Source organism: Mesoplodon densirostris, chromosome 1 (assembly GCF_025265405.1).
Source record: "Mesoplodon densirostris isolate mMesDen1 chromosome 1, mMesDen1 primary haplotype, whole genome shotgun sequence".
Taxonomy (NCBI): Eukaryota; Metazoa; Chordata; class Mammalia; order Artiodactyla; family Ziphiidae; genus Mesoplodon; species Mesoplodon densirostris.
Window position 1 is genome coordinate 26931351 of NC_082661.1, and position 14984 is coordinate 26946334.

Genomic DNA, 14984 nt, shown 5'->3' on the forward strand with positions numbered 1-14984 from the left:
CCAATTGCCCTCTAAATGGCTGTGACAATTTACATTCTTTTGATATCATGAAGCTTGAAAATTGTTGCCAGTTTCTGTTTTAATTTCCATTTCCCTGGTTACTACTGAGGTTGGGCATCTTTTTGTATTCTTATTGGCAATTTATATTTTTTTTTCTGTGAACTGCCTATTTACATTTGCCCATTTTTCTAGTGAATTTTTTTCTTATTGATTTGTTGAGTCCTTTATATGTTCCACATACAAATCCTTTGTTTTATATATTACAAATGTTTTCTCCTAGTCTGTTATTCTTAACTTTGTTTCCCATTTTTTTCAAGTTATTTCATCTCTCTGATTAAAAAAAATTTTTTTTCTCATTTTTTTCTTTTGGAAACAAAGTTCTTGATTATAAAAGTAATATAAACAATGTAGAAAATCTGGGAAATTTATGAAAAAGTATAAAGAACAAAAGAAACCACCCCAAGTCTTATCGCTGAAAGAAAACCACCATGAACATACTTAATGACATATTTCTTTCTAGTCTTGTGTGTGTGTGTGTGTGTGTGTGTGTGTGCATGCACATTTTTTGCTCAGATGAGATCACATTGCATATATATATTTTTTCTATTTGCTTAGTGCCATGGTCTTTAGGCACAAACTCTGGCCTTTTTCCATGTGCCCTTGGTTTAAAGGTAGTGTCAGACTACCTTCCAACTCCTATTTCTTCTCCCCACATATCCTGAAAAATCTAGTAGGTGAGAGCCCCAAGCCCTGTCCTCAGCCAACCTGAAGTTGGCTCAAAAACACGAGAGGGTAGAAATGCTCCAGCAGAGCACTTATTAACAAGTCTTGGAGGTTTTAGCTGACTATAAGTTCAATGAGTCAGTAGTGCAGGTACCGAGAACTTTATTGCTTGAATTCAAGGCAGTACAAGGAGGAAGCTACAGTCCTGCTCTGCTCTGATGGTACCACAAACGTTTGGTTCAGTCTTGGGCAACGTACTCTAAAGTAGCCACAATCAAACCGAGTAGGTGCGTGAGAAGAATGAGGACAAAGACCCTCAAAATGAGGACAAAGGAGAAACAATGGAAGGAATGGGAGATACTGGTCTGGAAGAGAGAAGACCTTGGGCAGAGGTCTTCAAGTATCTGAAAAGTGGAAGGTGGGAGAGAGATTAGACCTGTTTGTTCTCTGAGGCTCCAAGGGATAGGACTTGGGCCAGAGAGTGGACGCTTAAGAAACACCTTCTGGCTAGTCAGAGCTGCCAAGACTAAGGAATGCATTGCTCTGGAAATAGTGGCTTTCTGTCATTGAGGAGTCTTCTTTCAGATGCAAGTTGGTGGTGGGTGGGTGGGAGTTGATATAATAATGAACATTTCTTGAGTGCCATGTGCCAGGACTGTGCCGAGGATCTTACCTCTGTTATCTTGTTTCATCCTGTCACCACCCCATGAGGTAGGTACTGTTGTTATCCACCCCTATATTGAAGATGAGGGAACTAGGTATGATGAAGTCAGGTGTATCGCCCAAAGTGACACAGTTGGCGAGTTGTGGAACTGGGGTTCCAACCCTTTCTGACAAACTCCAAAGCCGGTACTTTCAGTCATCATTGGGATTCAGGCGTGGTATGGGAGTCTGGACCAGAGGGTTTTTGAGGTCCGTTCGACTGGAACATTCTGTGGCTGGGAAAACGGATGCCCCCACCCCCCTAAGAGAAAGCGTCGCAGTGTAAGTGAGGTAGTCCAGGGCCCTGCAGAAGGCCCAGGGATGGAGACCTAAAGGACATGGAAGGGTTGTCAACGTGCGTCACCCCACAGCTCAGCAGCGGGCAATGTTCTGTTGTTTGAAGATCCCCAGACCCACGCAAGGGACCGGGACGCAGGACCGCCTCGCGGTTCTACTCCCGAAGCGCGGCCAGGGAGCGTCGCGGAGGCCGGGTTCTGCGGCGGAGCTGGGGGACGGAACAGCGCGCTGGTCCCTGGCCGGGCGCGAGCCGGGGGCGGTGCCGGGGCGGCGGGGGCTGGGAGGGCGCGCGCCCGGGCGGCTGCGGCAGTTGCGCTCTGGGTTTGCTGCCGTGCGGTGGGGCCGGTGAGTGCGGCGGGACCCGCGGGCGGGAGGGGAAGGAGCGGGCGGGCGAGGGAGCGAGGGAGGGTGCGCGGCAGAGCGCGCGACCTGGGTCAGGGCCCCCCTCCTGCCCCCGCCCCGGCCCTACCCGGCCGCTACGCCTCTCAGGCCCCGCTCGTCCGGGCGCCCGCCTGAGAGCCCGCGGACCCCGCGCGCCTCCAGCCCCAGGTAGCCCCCGCCTCGGAGCAGCCCCTTGCTCCGCGCCGCGGGGACGCCCCCGGCCCCACGTCACGCTAGCGCCATTGTTTCCTGGCCTTGGGCTTGCTGGGAGCCGCCTTACCCTCGGAGCGCGGCCCTTCGCCTCGCCGCTTTCCGGCCCGGTGCCCCGCTTTTGCCTCGCGCTGGTGGCAGCCCCCATCCCGCCTCGGACGGACGCCTCTTTACGCAGTTCTGCTTATATTTTACGGCCGACGCCTGGCCTCCTCCCGTACGCACCCGAAGCCTGCCTTTCCGCTCTGTTAATGGACCTCCCCACCCCTTGCGCGTTCCCGGTCAACCCCGAGGAACTAGCTAGCCGCTGTGTTAGGATGCAAGGTTGACAGCGTTGTAGCAAGAACCACCAGAAATTGCCAACTGAAAGCCCACATGCTAGTTTGGTCGTTTGCAGCACTTCCTGGAAAGCTCACACCGAATTGCAGGCCGCCGCAAAAAAACGTGCTAGTTGTTTCCCAATGGCTCCCAAGTCAGGGGCCAAATGTCCGGTGGCAGTCTATTCCTTTCCTTTTCCTGGGGTACGCCGAAGCCCTCTAGAGCCAAGAGTGAGATGCAAATCTGAGGCCTAAACCATTAGTTGTAAGCATGACGTTGGGGGGCTTTTACTTCGGTAGACCTTAGCTTTTAAAGGCAGTAGGAAAAAATAAAAAAAATAAAACCAAAGGCAGTAGGTAGAGTTGGATGTCAGACGTAGTGTTTTCCCGGCTTTGGGCCGTTATTTTGAGGATGCGTTGTTAAGTGCGGTGCTCTGCAGTGACTAGTCACCATTATAGGGTTGTGTGTGCGCGCGCGTGTGCGTGTTTGGGGTGCGGACAGGTTCTTCTTGATTGAACTTGTTTCATAATGCGTATATACTGTTCATTTTGCCTCTTAAGGCAGCGGATGCAAACTCTGGTAACTAATGTGAAACAGTGCTATTTACTGTGGAAACTTAATGTTACTGAGGTCTTTTTAGATATTTACCTCGACACTTTCCAACACTGGTTAGAATTTATCCAGATGAAGACATCCAGGCCTGAAGAGGTGAAGTTCAAGAAGACACAGCTTGTAATTAAAAGCAGAACTCTACATGCTGGGCTGACGCTAGCGCACACAGACTTTTTATTTTTGAAATGCATTTCTATTGCAGTGTAAGCCACTACATTTCGGTATAGGTGCTGCATCACTCTCATCAACCTAGACTTTAGATTTTATTTAATTAATTTATTTTTAAATAAATTTATTTATTTAATTTATTTATTTTTGGTGGTGTTGGGTCTTCGTTGCGGTGCGTGGGCTTTTCCTTGTGGCTTCTCTTGTTGCAGAGCACGGGCTCTAGGCACGCTGGCTTCAGTAGTTGCAGCATGGGGGCTCAGTAGTTGTGGCACACGGGCCTAGTTGCTCCAAGGAATGTGGGATCTTCCTGAACCAGGGATCGAACCCTTGTCCCCTGCATTGGCAGGCAGATTCTTAACCACTGCGCCACCAGGGAAGTCACCAGACTTTAGATATTTAGAATTCAGTGATTAGCTAATCTGTAAAACGAGAGGGCCAAAGGAGTTGTTTGCAAGGGTTCATTCCGTTCTAAGATTTGATTCCATTGTTTGCAAATTTACAATCAGCCTCAAGTTTCCAAAAGTTTATAATTGTAGGAAGATTTATATAGATATTTACATAGGGTATCTGCAAACCTTACTAGTGATATCAGGTGTATCTTCCTAAAGAAAGCCAGATTACAGTAGAATGTTAGGAGGAATGTTCATTCATCTGTCTCTAGGCTATTTCTACTGTTTAATAGGGGAAAGAAAGCACACAAAACATGTTTTTTTAAAAAAGTACATCTTTTTTTCGCGGTACGCGGGCCTCTCACTGCTGTGGCCTCTCCCGTTGCGGAGCACAGGCTCCGGACGCGCAGGCTCAGCGGCCATGCTCACGGGCCCAGCCGCTTCGCGGCATGTGGGATCCGGACGCGCAGGCTCAGCGGCCATGGCTCACGGGCCCAGCCGCTCCGTGGCATGTGGGATCTTCCCGGACCGGGGCACGAACCCGTGTCCCCTGCATCGGCAGACGGACTCTCAACCACTGTGCCACCAGGGAAGCCCTAAAAAAGTACATCTTTTTATTGCTTACCTCTCTTACCAAAAAGCTTAAATTCAATAGTAAAAAAAACCCCAACTTTATCATGTTGTTTATGATAAATATCACATCTTTTCCAGTTCTTTTGTACATATAATTTTTATGTAGTTATAATTGCTGTGTACATATTTAAAATTTTGCAGTTCCGCACATTTTTGGGATGACCATGTGTCTAGAGAATTCATCTGCTTTTCATTTGTGGAGGCTCTGTAACATGCTTTTATGCCCAGTAAGCAGTGCCTGGCATACAGGCTCTCAGTAAATTTTTGTTGAATGAATGTAATATTTTGAGCCGCCTAGACATCTCGGAACACAAAGTGTTGAATATCACAAGGCATATGTTAAATGACACGTGAGTGGTAAAGGCCATCAATGCAGAGGCACGTGAGACAGGAGGCAGCAGTCACATATGTTTAAGGGCCTGGAGTTTGGAGTCTGGGTTTGAGAATTGGCTTTGCCACTAACCATCCATGCACCCTTGGAGAACTTAACCGTAGAGAGCTTCACTCAGTTTCTCTCACCATGAAAAAGGGAAAAACAGAACAAATTTCAAATTTCACAGAGTTGTGTGGGGTGAATGGGATAATTCCATTGAAGCAATACAGGCACACATTAAATTCGCTATAAATGTTAGCTATTATTACTGTTTTTTTTTTCATTCAAAGTGGACAGATTACTGTAGGTTTGTGGGATCAGGGAAAACATCATAGAGAAGGTGACACTTGAGAGTAGGGAGAGGATGCAAAAGTGGACATATTGAGGGTTTACTGAGTAGATTGTTCTCACTAAAGCAAAGGGTTTGGTAGAGCAATACTATGAGATAAAACTGGAGAGGGAGGACTTCCCTGGTGGCGCAGTGGTTAAGAACCCACCTGCCAGTGCAGGGGACACGGGTTTGATCCCTAGTCTGGAAAGATCCCACATGCCGCAGAGCAACTAAGCCCGTGCGCCACAACTACTGAGCCTGCACTCTAGAACCCGTGAGCCACAACTACTGAGCCCGCACTCTAGAGCCTGCGAGCCACAACTACTGAAGCCCGCACACCTAGAGCCCATGCTCTGCAACAAGAGAAGCCTCCGCAGTGAGAAGTCCGCGCACCTCGCCGGAACTAGAGAAAGCCAGCGGGCAGCAACGAAGACCCAACACAGCCAAAAATAAATAAATAAATTAATTAATTAATAAAAAAAAAAACCCGGAGAGAAATTCTAGTAAACTGTTTCCAAGATATGCTACATGGGTTTCTTGCAGATAGAATAGAATTAATGAAGTAAGACAGCTCTTATTTGTGAGTAGCTGGTGTTTGTTTTGTTTTTTAAGTTCAGACCTTGAAAATTATTTGCTTTAAGGAAATCGATAACAAATTGTTATGCAGTGCTAAGGTCCTTGTTATTTGACACAGTAAATCCTTTTTTTTAAATAAATTTTTTAAAGCACTTAAAAAAATTAGTTATTTTATTTATTTTTGGCTGCATAGGGTCTTTGTTGCTGCACTCCGACTGGGCTTTCTCTAGTTGCGGCGAGCGGGGACTACTCTTCGTTGCGGTTCGCGGGCTTCTCATTGTGGTGGCTTCTCTTTTTGAGGAGCACTGGCTCTAGGTGCGTGGGCTTCAGTAGTTGCAGCGCATGGGCTCAGTAGTTGTGGCTTGCGGGCTCTAGAGCGCAGGCTCAGTAGTTGCGGCTCACGGGCTTAGTTGCTCTAAGGGGTGTGGGATCTTCCCGGACCAGGACTCGAACCCGTGTCCCCTGCATTGGCAGGAGGATTCTTAACCACTGCACCACCAGGGAAGCCACACAGTAAATCTTATATGACTTCCTACCATTTGAAATTTGTGTTTTATGATTGGTTACCAAGGTTTGCAGTGGCTGTTTCTTCTGTTGCTGTCTGTGGAAAACAACTTTAGCAGCAACTCCCACCCCCACCCCACGCCCCACCAAATAGCAAAATTGCCAGCAGAGCAGCAAAATAGCCCCCCTTTTAGGTGGAATACATACTCCAAAGGCTTAAGTTGCCTTGGAGAGTGTTGAACTATTTGTTCCTATCTTTTGTGTGTTTCTTTTGGTTGGGAAGCATTATCAGGAGTGTGAGATGAAAAAGCCTGCTGTGTCAGGATCTCCTTGGAAAGAGAAGACTGAAATCTGGTGCCTGAAGTTTAATGGCTAAAAATACACGTGTGTGTGTATATATATAAATATATATACGTATATATTTATATACGTATAGAATATACATCTCAGTAAATTTGTTGGGTACAGTAGGCCCGTCGTATCCGGATGCAGGGCAGGGGAAAAACACAGAGGGGCGACTGTAGTGCTCCATTTTATGTAAGGAGCTTGAGCATCTGGGGATTTTGGTATCTGTGATTGGGGGGGGTGTCCTGGCACCAACCCCCACGGATACAGAGTGACTGCTGTATTAGTATTTCTGTTTCCAATGTCCAGTGGAGTATATGTTTTTTAATGCTCCTTGGTTCAGTTTAATGTGGTTTCTTTAATGTTTTAATTTAAATTTATTCAAAAATATGAAATATTTCAAAATACAGGAAATAATGTAATGATCATCTTAATTATAGACCATCATATTTATTTTGTGGGTTTTTTTACCCATTTTCTAATTGTGTAGTCTCTCCTTTCAATTTACTGTATTTTTCAAAGGGATAAAATTAGATACAGTTGAGGCCTGTATGAATCCTTGCTGATCCTATTACCCTCTCTTTCCCTGTCATGAATTCAGTAATTATCATTCCCATTATGTTTATATACTTTTACTAATATGTATATATCCCTGAAAGTGCATATACTTTTGTTTAATGTATTATGCACATGATTCTGCAACTTGGTTTTTTATTCAACATTGTTTTTATTTTTTTTGAAGATATGATTTTATGATAAAGCACTGATGAAAGAAGCTCATATGAAGATTTTTTTTGGGGGGGTAGGCAATGTTTAACTTCTTGCCCAGCCTGTGTTTCCAAGTCTGTCCCAATGTTGGGGCTATTCTTTCTTTTTTTAATTTAGTTTATTGATGTAACATTGATTTATAACATTATATAAGTTTCACAAGTACAGTGTTTTATTTCTACTTCTGTATACCCTTTACTCACCACCAAAAATGTAGTGTCCGTCCATCACCATACAGTTGCTCCCCTTTACCCATTTTGCCCTCCCACTCCCACTCCCCCTGTGGCTCACTACTACTCTGTTCTATGTTTTTGTTTGGTTTGGTTTGTTTATTTATTGTTTGTTTGTTTATTAGTTTTTTATATTCCACATGAGTGAAATCATGTGGTATTTGTCTTTCTCCATCTGACTTGTTTCACTTAGCATGATATCCTTAACGTCCATCAATGTAGTTGCAAATGGCAAGATTTCATCTTTTTATGGCCAAGTAGTATTCCATTGTGTGTGTATGTATATATATCCCACATCTTTTCATCCACTGATGGGCACTAGGTTGTTTCCAATCTTAGCTATTGTAAATAATGCCGGGATGAACATAGGGGTGCATGTGTCTTTTTTCAGATTAGTGTTTTCGTATTCTTTGGATAAATATCCAGAAGTGGGATAGCTGGATCATATTAATTTTTTGAGGAATGTCCATACTGTCTTCCATAGTGGCTGCACCAATTTACGTTCCCACCAACAGAGTATGAGGGTTCCCTTCTCTCCACATCCTCACCAACACTTGTTATTTCTTGTTTTTTTGATAGTAGCCTTCCTGTCAGGTGAGAGGTGATATCTCTTTGTGGTTTTAATTTGCATTTCCCTAATAATTAGTGATGTTATTTAACATTGTTTTTGCTACATATCCATGTTGGCAGATAGATCTTTAGTTCATTCATTTTAATTTCTCTATAATATTGCATTATATGAATAAGCCAGTTTGTTTATGAATATTTAGGGGTTTCTGCCTTTTTTGTTATTAGTAACAGCGCTGTAATAAACATTCTTGGATGTGTCATCTTGTTTACATGTGTGAGAGAGAATTCTAAGCCTAGGGAATTCTTAGGTGGTAGGGTATGAGGATCTTCACCTTTATTAAATAAAGCTGAATTATTTTCCAAAATACTAAACACAAAACACCCATCAGCAGGTTGTGAGAGTTCCTTTACCATATCCTTACAAACATTGATATTGCCAGACTCTTAAATTTTAAAATCAAATTAAATTTCATTTAATTTGCTTTTCCATTTATTGTAAGGATTTATTCCATTTGCATCCATTTATTGTGAGGTTTTCTTTTCTATAAATTGCTTCATTCTTTTTCTGTTGGCTCATTTTCTTTTCCATCATTAGTTTGCAGCTCTCTTTATCTCTATACTAATCCTCTTTCAGTTATGATGTTGCAAAAGTCTTCTCAGTGGTTGCTCTTTACTTTTTGTTGTGCATAAGTTTTACATTTTTATCCCAACTTTTTATTTGAAAAATTTCAGTCTTACAGAAAAGTGCAGTGATAGTTCAATGAATACACTTATATCTTTCACCTGGATTCACCAACTGTTAACATTTTGCCATATTTACTTTTTATTTCATATATACATTTTTTTCCTAAAAGTAATTTGCAGACATCATGGCACTTCATCTCTTAAAAGATATACTTGAATATCCTAAAAACAAGGGTGTCCTACAAACCTACAGTATAATTATCACATTTAATATGAATGTAACATTATTATCTAATATACAGTGCATATTAAAAATTTCTCAATTGTCCCAATAATGACCTTTATACTTAATCTCCAACCCCACCCCTGGTCCAGGATCATGAGTTGCATTTAGTTGCCATGTCCCTTTAGTTACTTTTAATCGACAACAGGTCCCCAGACTTTGGTTTGTTTTCATAATATTGATATATTTGAAGAGTCCAGGTCAGTTGTTTTGTACAATGTCCTTCAATTTGGATTTGTCTGATCATTTCCTTAGATGTTTAAATTCAGACTAAATGTTTAGGGCAGGAAGAAGCTTTAAATTTTAACACAGTCAGATTTGTCTATCTTTTCCTTTATGGTTTGTGTTGTCTTTTATCCAAGAAAACCTTCCCTACCTTGAAGTCATAGGGCTCTTCGTCTCTGTTTTCTTCTAAAAGTTGTATGGTTTTGCTTTTTTTTATATTTAGGCTTATAAATGCTGTTTATTTTTTCTGCTTAGTCTACCTTTAATGTGGTGTTAAATTAGCATTTGTGTTACACATTCTTTTTCTACCATTGTGTTTGTCATAAAATTACTCTGTAAATTCATAAAGGCTTTTGTTATGCACTAAATTGTGAAAATTTTGAGTTATCTGACCATGCTAAAGGTGTAGAGGTTGAAACAGCTGAAACATTCTGTGTGAAAATTGTAAAAATTTAAAGATGTATTTGTAAGAATTTAAGCATGGTATGCTGTAAATAAGACCAAGATGAAACATCAGGATCTTTCACAAATCTGAAATCAGTAAATGCCATATTTTTAATCTTGGATTATTGACTTTTGCAGTAGGTTTGATGAGATAATCCTATGTGGAACTAAGCTTTCGGGAACGAAAGAAACCTACAGATAGTAGATTAAGATTAGATTTAGGATACTTACATTGACATGAAAAAATGTGTGAAATTGTATAGCCTTTGCCACATAATTGACACTCTGAAGTTTTGACTCTGAAAGTAGAAACGTATTATAACATTCCTCCAAACATAAGGTACTACATTGTGCAGAGGCCCCTATACTGTGTAGAGGCCGCAAGTATTAAACACTGTGGGCTCTAGTATTATAAATAATAATTTATTATGCACTGTGTCAGCCACTGTTCTTAGCACCTTGCGCTTATTAATGCATTAAATCCTTGTTCCAACTCTGACCATTTTGGAGTTGAAGAAACTGAAGTGATTGTATAATTTGCTCAAACATAGAGCTAAATTAGTGTCGGAGCCAGGTTTTGAACCTGGACAGAATGGCTCCAGAATCTGCACTCTTCACTACAAGTATAATTCTGTGACCCTGGTCAAATTATTTAACTTCTCTATGCTGTTTTCTTCTTTGTACAATGAAGATAATAGTACCTAATTCATATGGTTGTTGTGAGAAGTTAATTAGATAAAATATGTATAGAGCTTAGAATAATACATGAAAAAAGTGAGCACTCAATAAACGTTAGCCATTATTATGTTAGCATTACTAAGGCATTGAACTTATACGTATCTCTGAATTTTTACCAAATAAGTGAAGTATGCCATATATATGAGTGTATATATACAAAAAAGTAGAAATACCATGGTGATTATTTCTGCCTTTCTGATTTTTACCTCTTTATTATTTTGAAAGAGGAAAGATAACAGCTAAAACAAAATTGAGTGATGAGCCAAGAGCTCATTGGTAAGAGAATGAGTTCTTTTTGAAATAAAGCAGAATTTTTTATCTGCCTTTTAAAAGAATATTCAAGAATAATTACTAAAGGTGCAAAGTGTTATATATTAGCTGAATGTAAAAACTTTTCAGCTTTGTTACCTTTATGCTTTTGAAATTATAGTTTAATTATAATTAATTATAGCTTAGTTAATTATAGCAATGTTTTGAAGAAATAAAAATCATATTGTGGTCCCCCTTTATCTGCAGTTTCACTTTTCACAGTTTCAGTTACCTGCAGTCAACCATAGTCTGAAAATATTAAATGGAAAATTCCAGAAATAAACAATTCATAAGTTTTAGACTGTGTGCTGTTCTGAGTAGTGTGATGAAATCGTGCACCATCCTGCCTGGGATCCACAGTCACTGACATCCTCATGGCTCAGTAATCCAGGATCACCCAAAGCTGATGATCCTCCTTGTGACATATCGTCAGAAGGTCAATAATAGCTTAACACTGTATCACAGTGCCTATGCCATTCACCTTACTGCTTCTCATTACGTAGGCATTTTATCATCTCACATCATCACAAGAAGGATGAGTACAGTAGCATAAGATATCTCAAGAGAGAGAGAGACCACATTCATATAACTTTTGTTACAGCGTTTTGTTGGAATTGTTTTATTATTAGTTATTGTTGTTAATGTGCCTCTTATATGCCTAATTTGTAAATTAAACTTTATCATGTGTATGTATGTATGTTTAGGGAAAAATATAGTTTATATAGCATTCTGTACTATCCACAGTTTCAGGCATCCACTGGAGATCTGTACTACATATTCTCAAGCCCAATCATTTAAAATGTTTTCTTTACATACTCTTGTTCCTTTTTGTCAACAACCATGTTATTGTTGAAGGTCTGGTATTACTCAAAACATTCAGTTGGAAGCAACCTTCATATGCAGATGTAGAACAAATATTGCATTCTGTGTGATATGGCAGAGGTAATGGAATTCTAGGAGTAGCAGCAGTAAAGTGTTCAGGATAACATAAAATTCGGGTCTTTTTTGTGTATTTTTGGAACTTTAGGAACATATGCAATAAATTTACATTTTCTAGTTACAGTTTCAAACTAGAGATTGGAGCATGTTGTTGCTTGAAGAGGAAAAACAAATTGTCTGGGCAACAGGTACTACATTTCTTATTTGACAAGATCTCTTCTCAGCTTTGTTATTTTCTATTAGAGAACAAGGAACCTTTTGTTCCAAGGCCTGGTGTTGAAATGTTAGCAAAATACTACATCAATCAAGCTAAGAATCTTATTCGTTTTCTGAACCAAGAGTACGATTTCATGAAGATTCATTTAGAGCATTAAAAAGAACTTGTGTAGTATTCTTGCATTTTCAGGCTTACACAGAACTTAGCCTCTGGAAAGCAAAGCACTCCAAGTGTAGAGGTTTATGAGTTTATTTCTGCCTGTATATATCAAGTCTATAGTTCAAGGAACTGGGGATACAGCAGCAAACAAAACAAGCCTCACCCTCATGAAACTTACATTTTAGAGAAAAGGACTTGATAGTACCAAACTGTCAGATACATTATGTCTGGAAGTGTAAATGTGCAAAAAAGAAAAACAAAATGGGATGAGAGGATAGCAAGTGATATGTGTGGATAGGTAGGTGTGATTTTATTAGTTGGAATTTGTTAGCCATCTGTATCACTTGGTGTGTAAACTATGAATGTTGGTCTTTTACACAAATGTATAGTATAACTTGGGGCAAATGATATAAAGAACTCTGAATGAAAATAATGAATGAAATGAAAAATGAACAAAAAACTGTTCCTCATAAACTAAAAGATAGGAGTTAATGAAACATTTAACACAATTTATACGTAACACACTTTTAGGAGTCTTACTTTTTGGGAAAAATATTCCTCATCTTAAAATATGTCATGTGATTATTTTCTTTCATGTATTTAATGTTTAGAAGGAACAAAGGTTACAAGAATACTTTCAAAGCTAAATTTTATTTCAAAGTGCTGTTCTTTGAGTTAGAGGTGATCCTATTAACTACAGATACTGTGATTTAGGTTTTCAGCAGTATTATTAGACAAATTAATCTAAATTTGGATCTGACTTCCCTTGTTTTCCAGGGAATGTATTTGTAAGTAAATTGGTTTGTGGTCTTGTTACAGAGGGGACCCTTGATGGCAACATAATGATATAACCATCTAATTTACCTCTGTATTTTCTTGGTTTCACTTGCTCATCTGTCAAGGATTAGGATTATCAGGGGCTATGTGTAAAATGTTAGTATGATATCAGGCATACAGATAGACGATATAGCTTTAACTTTTCTTTTCCCATAAAGTAAACTAGTTTAATATGTGTGATATGCAAGTAAAGTTGTATTTATGAAAATAAACTAAATTTCAGGCTGGTGAGAAAATTCAAAAAAGCCATTCAAAATTATCCTTTCCTCTCAAGTCTCAGAGCAGTGTTCATTGTTCTTAGAATGACAGTGGTTGATTATAAAACTTATAAATTCCTAGTTTTATATTTTCAAACACAAGATAAATTCCAGTGAAGTTTAGTAAAACACTGAGTGTTCATATTTACTTAACTGTTATCATTATCCTATTATCTATAGTGACACACTAATCCCATTGAAAGGTGAATATTTAGTTCAAACTGCCACGTGTGTAAAACACTTTGCCTGATGGACCTGTGCTACATACTGTGTTTAAGTGCTACTTCTTTCTAAGTGAGCTACTGACATGATCTGAAAGAGACATTAAAATGGCCTTGCTAACCAGGCTGCAGATTGCTCACCAGGCTTACTCTGCAGTTTCAGTTACTCTTTGCTTCCTGTTTTCAGAAGTTGCCTGAAGCTTTTGGGGCAGCTGGTTTCCCTTTCTTTGGGGGAGGATGATGTTAGTGGTGAAAGGGAACTATGTATGTTTTGCCTATGAAATATTTTTAAAGTGTGAAACTAAAATATTTTAAATGCCTGAGAGTTCATTTCAGTTGTTACTCTTCAGATACAACTACTTTGCAGGCTGGATATTTTATATTGAAACAAAGGACTGTTTCAGTATAAACTGTACCACTATTGCTTGGAAGGAATTAAAATTTGAGCTTTTTATTCAGCATTAGTCACTGTTGTGCCTTACTGAAAAAACTACTCTTAAGCTTGACACTGTAAACAGGTGACAAATAAAGTGTTTACCTACTTATTGGAACATTTTTTTTTTGCCAGATGATAATCAACGTCTATAATTTTTTTTTTTTTTTTTTTTTCTTTTTTGCGGTATGCGGGCCTCTCACTGTTGTGGCCTCTCCCGTCGCGGAGCACAGGCTCCAGATGCGCAGGCCCAGCGGCCATGGCTCACGGGCCCAGCCGCTCCGCGGCATATGGGATCCTCCCAGACCGGGGCACGAACCCGTATCCCCTGCATCGGCAGGCGGACTCTTAACCACTGCGCCACCAGGGAGGCCCCAACGTCTATAATTTTACTGTCACTGTAAAAAATAGTTAAGCATTAGATAGACTGACTCTGTGCATAGAGTCCAAAAGTCTGTCATAGTAATGCTAACATGTGTTAGATAAGATCATAGGAAAACTTTCAAATAAGGAACTTTTTGAAGATGATGATTTAAGAAAATCTCACCCCTGTACCTTCACATAACTATATAGACTTCATGGCAAATTTTATTTCATATTAGTGATAATATGGTTATTTAATCATTTATGTTTACATTTTTAGTTGAATAAAATCTTGTGTTATCTTTGCTGAGACTCTGTAATTTGAATTTTTAAAATAAAATGTATTCTGTTTAGTCCATGAATGATTCAAGAAAGTGCTTTGAATTTTTCCTACAAATAATTTGAAGAAAGTAATACAAAAAGAAGTTAAAATATATGGGGGAAATCTTTTTTTAGTATAATTACTACCTCTAATTTGTAAGGAAAGAGGGAAAGAAAAGCCTGCCTTTTAAAAAACAGTTTTATTGAGGTATAAATACATACAACAAACTCTATATTTAGAAGGTACAACAAGTTTGACATATGTATATAACCATGAAACAGTCACCATAATTGAGGTAATGAACATATCACACCCAAAAGTTTCCTTGGGCCCCTCCCCGCCTCACGCCTCCACTCTAGGCAACCACTGATCTGCTTTCTGTCACGGTAGCTTAGTGGCATTTTCTAGAATTTTATGTAAACA

At 39.8% G+C, this 14984-nt stretch overlaps 1 protein-coding gene across 2 annotated transcripts in view; it reads left to right on the forward strand.

Moving 5' to 3' along the window:
• Positions 1-1990: 1990 nt before the first annotated feature.
• NT5C2 (5'-nucleotidase, cytosolic II) overlaps positions 1991-14984 on the forward strand; it is a 105451-nt gene continuing 92457 nt past the window's right edge. Inside the window, exon 1 of one of the 2 annotated variants that reach the window (XM_060100094.1) lies at positions 1991-2067. The gene's annotated coding sequence lies outside the window, so the exon portion shown is untranslated. Of the gene's footprint in view, positions 2068-2209; positions 2272-14984 lie in introns of those variants that run through there. The other variant, XM_060100100.1, reaches the window with a different exon arrangement.